The sequence below is a fragment of the Camellia sinensis genome, chromosome 12, assembly GCF_055761805.1.
Source record: "Camellia sinensis isolate YWXY chromosome 12, ASM5576180v1, whole genome shotgun sequence".
Lineage (NCBI taxonomy): Eukaryota > Viridiplantae > Streptophyta > Magnoliopsida > Ericales > Theaceae > Camellia > Camellia sinensis.
The window spans coordinates 58,255,941-58,262,449 of record NC_138972.1 but is presented as its reverse complement, the minus strand read 5'-3'; the positions used below and the strand labels follow the sequence as shown (position 1 = coordinate 58,262,449).

The 6,509-nt window shown below is 37.7% G+C and overlaps 1 long non-coding RNA gene across 4 annotated transcripts; it reads right to left on the bottom strand.

Moving 5' to 3' along the window:
• Positions 1-2,391: 2,391 nt before the first annotated feature.
• Positions 2,392-6,509, bottom strand: LOC114282423 (uncharacterized). Of its 4 annotated transcripts, none has more exons than XR_014346459.1 (7): positions 6,430-6,509; positions 5,618-5,743; positions 3,992-4,907; positions 3,539-3,606; positions 3,370-3,457; positions 3,152-3,196; positions 2,392-2,449 (listed from the first exon to the last, which is right to left on the bottom strand). It is a non-coding gene; the product is annotated as an uncharacterized LOC114282423 (long non-coding RNA). The 4 variants fall into 4 exon arrangements; XR_014346458.1 differs by lacking the exon at positions 6,430-6,509 and adding an exon at positions 6,133-6,385; XR_014346457.1 differs by lacking the exon at positions 6,430-6,509 and having other exon boundaries at positions 5,618-6,380.

The following is a 6,509-nucleotide window of genomic DNA, read 5'->3' as shown; positions in this document are numbered from 1 at the left end:
GCTTATTTTGCCATGTTCTAGGTCTGTCCATAAGTATTTGGGTTGATTTTAGCATGCATTATATAGCTCTTTTGTATTTGGGCTTGTTGGCCTTGAGTATGTGCATGTGTAGCATGCCATCTTTGCATTGTTTTGATGATTTGGAATCATCCTACATACTATTTCAGTCCCATTTCCATGCTTGTTGGATTGCCTTGCATGTCTCTTTAATGCTTTGAAAGCATGTGTTGCAATGCTCCATGTTTTGGCCATGGTGTATGCCTTTGTATTTGGGCCACTTAGATGCCATCTAAGGAGTCCTTTGGCCTTGTTTTAACATGCTAAAAATCTGTTTTTAGTTGTTTAATGCATGCCATGTTTGGTCATGATAAGTGTAGTTCAATGCATTATTGATTTGCCTTGAACACTTGGACTACTCTTTGCATGTTTTGGCTTGATTTATAACTTGATTTGGCATCATTTTATAACATGATTTTAGGGCTCATGTTGCATGCTAATTAGTCCATGATCCCTCCTTTCAAGTGTGCTTGAATGTTGTTTGATTTGTGCTTAAGTGTTGGCCCTTATGTGCATGTGTGCGTGCATGCCATTTAGCCTTCATTTTATAGCACTTTGGCCATTGTTTTAGGCCTTATTAGAGCTGCCTAATTCATGCATAAGTTCATCTTGCCATCCATTTGCATTGCCATATGTATGCTTGTATGCTTGCATAAGTGTTTTGCCATGCCATGTTGCATCCTTAGCTTGTATGCCTAGGTTGCATTGCATCTTGCATGCATGCCTTGTTCCTTGAATTGGTGATAGGAATTGGGCCTAATTTGTTTGATTGGTTTGCATGCATTTGAAACCAAAGTTGCATGCTTGGTTCCTTGGGCCATCATGCATGGAAATGCGTAATTGGTGGCCCGAGAACCGAGGCACATGTCCCTTTGAGTCATTACAATGATAAGAGACATGGTTGATGCATACATGCCTTGAAATATGCTGCCATGCCTTGTTTTGCCCTCTGTTGCTGTGAGTTGCAGGTTCTGTAGGAATACTCTGCCGACCGGCAGTGTAATGTGCCGACCGGCACAATTTTCTCTGCCGACAGACCCTATTTTGTGCCGATGGCCATACTACACTGCCGGTGGAAGTTTCATCTAGCCGGTGGTGATCCCCTCTGTCCAAGGATGTAGTCCTGAGGTTTTGACAACCTCCAGAGGAGGAAAGGGAGGAAAACAGAGGCGGCTTGCGCATGGTGGCACGCTTCCCGAGGCGTTTTCCTGCTTTAATTAATTAGTTAATTTGTTAATTAATTAATTTGTAATATTTAATTAGCTTGCGTAGTTAATTAATTTGTAATATTTATTTGGTCCCTCCGAGAGAGGGCAAATCTGTAATAAGCGTGTGTGGGTGGTGTGAATGTCTTCCAATCCCCACTTCTTTCCTCCCTTTTATTTACCTGCTTATGATGGTAGATTAGGGCACATTTATTTTAGCATACCTTATGCTATGCATGCGTGCATTCATGCATTTGTTGACATGCATTAGGCTCGGAACATCATGCTAACTGCATCAGTACTTCAATTCCAAATTGAATATGTGATAATTGTGCATTTTCACATGACATGTCTAGGATTAGCCGAGCCTATCTTAACGACATTTTGTATGCGATGCATTAGGCACTTCACATGGACTTGGATCATGCATGTTTACTAACAAGTTCTTTGTTTTGGCACGGAGTACTAGGTAAGTATTTCCGCTTTAGCATATCGCATGAGTGTGAATGTTACCATAACAGCATGCTTAACATGTGGCTAGATGCTTATGTGTTAAACTGTTTTGAATGCCTGTGGGTGAAGGTTGGATTGTTTGAGTTGGAAAGATTCGTTGAAATCCGCATTTTAGCCTACTTGCGAGTAGCAAATTCCAAAGCATTTTCGAAATGAACGGATATGCAACGTTTCTTTCCAAATTAGGCAATCTAGTCTATACTTGTTTGCTGTGCGCATAACATAGTAATTCTAGGCTAATAATTGGAATAAGAACACGTAACGTTTTCAAAATTGGATATCACGGTTAGTAGAGGCCGGTCTTCGGACCGGGCGAAAGGGGGTGCTCATAGCTGACCTTCCCCGATCGTACCCAAGCTCCCGAGCCGAGACAACTCCGGTGATGACGGACATGTGGCCTTCGGCACCGAGTCAGGGTTTCCTAAATTTCCCCATTTTAAAAATATTTAGGTGGCGACTCTGTATCTGGCAAAGCAGTCCATGTTTGGCACTACTTTTTCAAAAAATCTGTTTTCTCAAACGATTTGCCAGATTTGGACTCTTTGGTTCAGATTAAGAACCGTGACACAAATCGAGTCCGAACTGTAGCACGAGGTCCCCACGCGGGCGCTGTTACAGTGTGCTTATAGAATGCATCCGGGATTCTCCCAGTAAATTGATTATGATCCAGGTACCTGCAATGAAAGCAAGCTTAAGATGCTGTCCCATGCCTACACAAAAAAAGATGTTGTCCCAGATACACAAATGCTACATGATGCAAAAAAAGGGGAAAAGCAAATTAAAGAAGGGGAAAAAAAAGGGCAATATGCATGCGTTTATTCCAATCCAAAGACGGCTTTTCCCCACTGGTGTCTGTTAATGAGAATTCAGAGACAAGGAAGTTGTATTTGTATTCAATTAGAGAAACCATGTGAATGGAATATAACTAGTTCCCATGCAATTTTAAGCCCAATAAGGATGGAAACTTGTCTAACAATCAATCATAGTAATATTGAAATTCATCATTTACTAGCATAGTGATTATATAATGATGCATAGTGATTATTCTTTTTATTACTTTTGTGTCTAGCAAGGAATTAGTTTAATTAGTTGTTTTCTTGTTGGATTAGGGCTTCTCATATTATAAATAATGTATGCCCTGCATTGTAACCCAGCATTGTACTCAATTAATAAAATAACACTCTTTCATATTAAATAACACTCTTTCATTAACCATATTAAATAAGTGTAGGAAAAGCAGTTAAAGTAGCCCTGCATTGTACTCAATTAATAAAGTTAATAAAAAAAGCATTAACAATTTTAAACAATTAACAATTAACAATTAACAATTTTTAAGCATAACTTTACTTTAGTTTAAGGGGCTTACTGTAATTTACCCTAAAAAAAATCGTATTAAGGCAGTCCATCGCAAGTCACTCTTCCTACAAGTTTATTAAAAACATCAGATGTAAAGAGACGGATGGATATTCCCAAATAAAGCGAACAATCTTTAAATGAATATGGTGACAATAGACATTCTAATCATTGTTAAGCACTTTATCACTTTACGTAATGAATAATAGATCTAAGGAAGCAGAAGGAGAAACAGTAGTACCTGGGACTGGCAAGTTAACAAAAATTGGCGTAATGCTTTCTCGTCGATGAATTTGTGGCCCCCTAAGATCCTCAGAACACCTCCAACCCTATAGATGAACATTGCTGTGTTAAGCCACAAGAACTGCAACTAAGACCATGGGGCTTTAAGAAGGTATTTTGGAATTTACCAAAAGGCATAACAAGTGTCACTAGGCTTGTTGGGTCGACCTTGAAATCCACCATTAGCTGCCAGCCTCTTCATGAAGAAAAGGATGAGAGTGAAATTACTCTCAGAGCTGAGAATTCATCAAGGATATACTACAAAAACGTCAAACGTGCAAATTGTTTGATAAAATAACAGGTGTTTTTTTTGTTGTTGGTGTTTCATAAGATAACATAAAAGCATCAATTGATAAATGAATAAAATAACACCTAATAAATTTTTGTGTGACAGATAATGAGAGCAGTTAAGTGTTGTAAAATTGTGTGAAGTAAGATGATTATAATGAGGTGCAGACTTTCTGTTTGAAAACCAATGAGCTGAAAGGGCTCAAAATGGGAAGAAAAGATAAACACAACAACATTAGATCACTCCATATCTAGCATACCCATATCTAGCATACCCACAGATAACAACAAACCTCCATGAATCTCCTCTGGTCTTCACAGTAGTACTGACTGGCAGTCAACAGATCATTTAGTGTTCCACAGGATAGCAGCACAGCCCAGAGGACTTAAAAGCCCAATTCTACTCCTGAACTGCACATCAGAACAGAAACCACAACTTCACAGCAGCAACTCAGATCATCACCAATTTCACAAAGTTAAGGTAGCTTAACTATCTAACAAATTGACTTCTAAGTTAAACCAATTCAAACCCTGACCATAATGAAGTTCCACCCAGCAAGCAAGGACACAATCACTATCAACAGATCCAGCAGCGGCATGAGTATCAGAAACCCAATTTTACTACTGAACTACACATCAGCACAAAAACCATAGCTACAGCAACAATATCACAAGCAACAACAACAACTTCACAGCAGCAACTCAGATCATCACCAATTCAGAAAATAAAAAATTGAAACATAAATTAAGGTAGCTTAACTATCAAACAAAATGACTACTAAGTTAACCCAATTCAATCCCTGACCATAATGAAATTCCACCCAGCAAGCAAGGACACAATCACCTACCCCCCACACACCTACGAACCTGATCCAGATTCTCAACGATATCATGGACTGAATAATGCAACAATCTAGAATTATATTTAATCCACGAAGCAATTCTGGTTTTGATCAGATCGCAGACTTCCTCTAAGGTGCAAAATTTATTCAGTCCATCACTTTTGGTTTTGAACTACAAAGAACATCACTTCATAAACCTTTTCCAGCTTACCCTTTTCTATTTTTTTCAATTATAACAAAAAACATCTAATCATATCTATTTACGTTTTTTACCCTTTGAGGACCTTATGCTCATTGTGCTGGCATACTCTCCATAGCATAACATCAACAGATAGGATCTCCCAAGATATGTTGGCATAATCTTCACCTAACTCAAAATAATAAAATCAAATACTAGATGACAGGACACAGCACACCTACACCAGACCCACCCCAGCCAACCAAGGGGAGAAGTAGCAGAGGAAACAACCAAACAATCTTCAGCCTAACCTTATAGGTTTTGACTCACACATTTTATATTTGAAACTATCTCATGAATGGAGAGTGTCAAACAATATATCAAACAATCTTCAGCCTAACCTTAGTATTCTTTTATTACCAGAAATGAAAAATAACCTGATATGCAGAATGGAATTTTAAATTAAAAAAATCAAGGCAATGGGACGATAAATTCTAATTCTATTTACATGGGAAACAAATTCAAAGATCCAAAGAATAATAAATAAATATAGAGTAAGAAGTCAAACAATTAATAAATAAATACAAAATAAGGCGTCGAACAATCCTAAATTTTACAATGGTTTACAATATGAAAGAACTGCATGAAGTTGTAGTGTGGAAAGCCACTAAACTGATTTATTCATTGTTCTTCCTTTCACCTCACATTCCATTCTCCTTGATTAAAATCATTTTTTCTCAGTTTAAGGCAGAATTCAGGTTTTTTCTTTTGTAACCATTCTACCGGTGCAATGCTATCAATCTATCTATCTATCAATTAAAATCATATTGAAGAGCATCGCAGAAATCTCAATGTTACTTGGGCCAGGTTAACAATTTCACCACGGATAGCATGCTCACATTTCAAAACCCGTCAATAGAAAACTTGGAGGTGAAAATGTGGACCACCATGTAAATTCAGAATAGAAAACAGCCCACATAGCATAAAAGCAGCCACATTGCCCACCAGCCGCATAATATTTGAATCTGGTCACTCAATGCAAAGACAAAATTCAATAAAATCATTGCACAGCCTACAGAATCTATTATACCTACATAAATATACCACAATTAAAAGTACATGTAGAAGTTTCCAATACAACTAGAAGATTATGAAAGCATCTACATTCTCATTAAAACTAAAAACAGTCAAACTAGTTGAGTTTGTGAAATTTACACGCACCTAAGTTCCAAATTCCATCACATTTTAAAACACATTTGTCATAAGTGAATCAAAACCTTGCCATGCATGGAGAACATAACAATCATAGCACAGCACAATGAAAAAATGACAGCACAATGGAGAACATAACCTTGCCATCCAAATTCCATCCATATGGAGAACATAACAATCACAGCACAATGAAAAAATGAACCTGTACAAGTGAACCTTCAGGGGCAGACAATCTGTAAAACCTCTATGTCACATCACAGTGGGTGCTCCGATGTTTAAATTTAGTGGATACAAGGAGTTGTTCATATCTACCACAAACAATCTCACTCTGATAAGAAAAGAAACTACAATAGGGTGACAGCAGCAAATGGACGACAACAAGAAGAATAATCACTTAAGCACAGATAAGAAGGATCTAAGCACACAAGAAAAATAGAAAAAACAAAAGGAGGTAATTCAATTGAAAGAAATTGATAAAGACCACAACATTCTCACAGACCATCTAAATGGAAACCAGCCTTTCTTTTTAAGCATCCGTTGTTCAGCTGCTTCCTTAGATTTTACAGATTCAACCTTGGC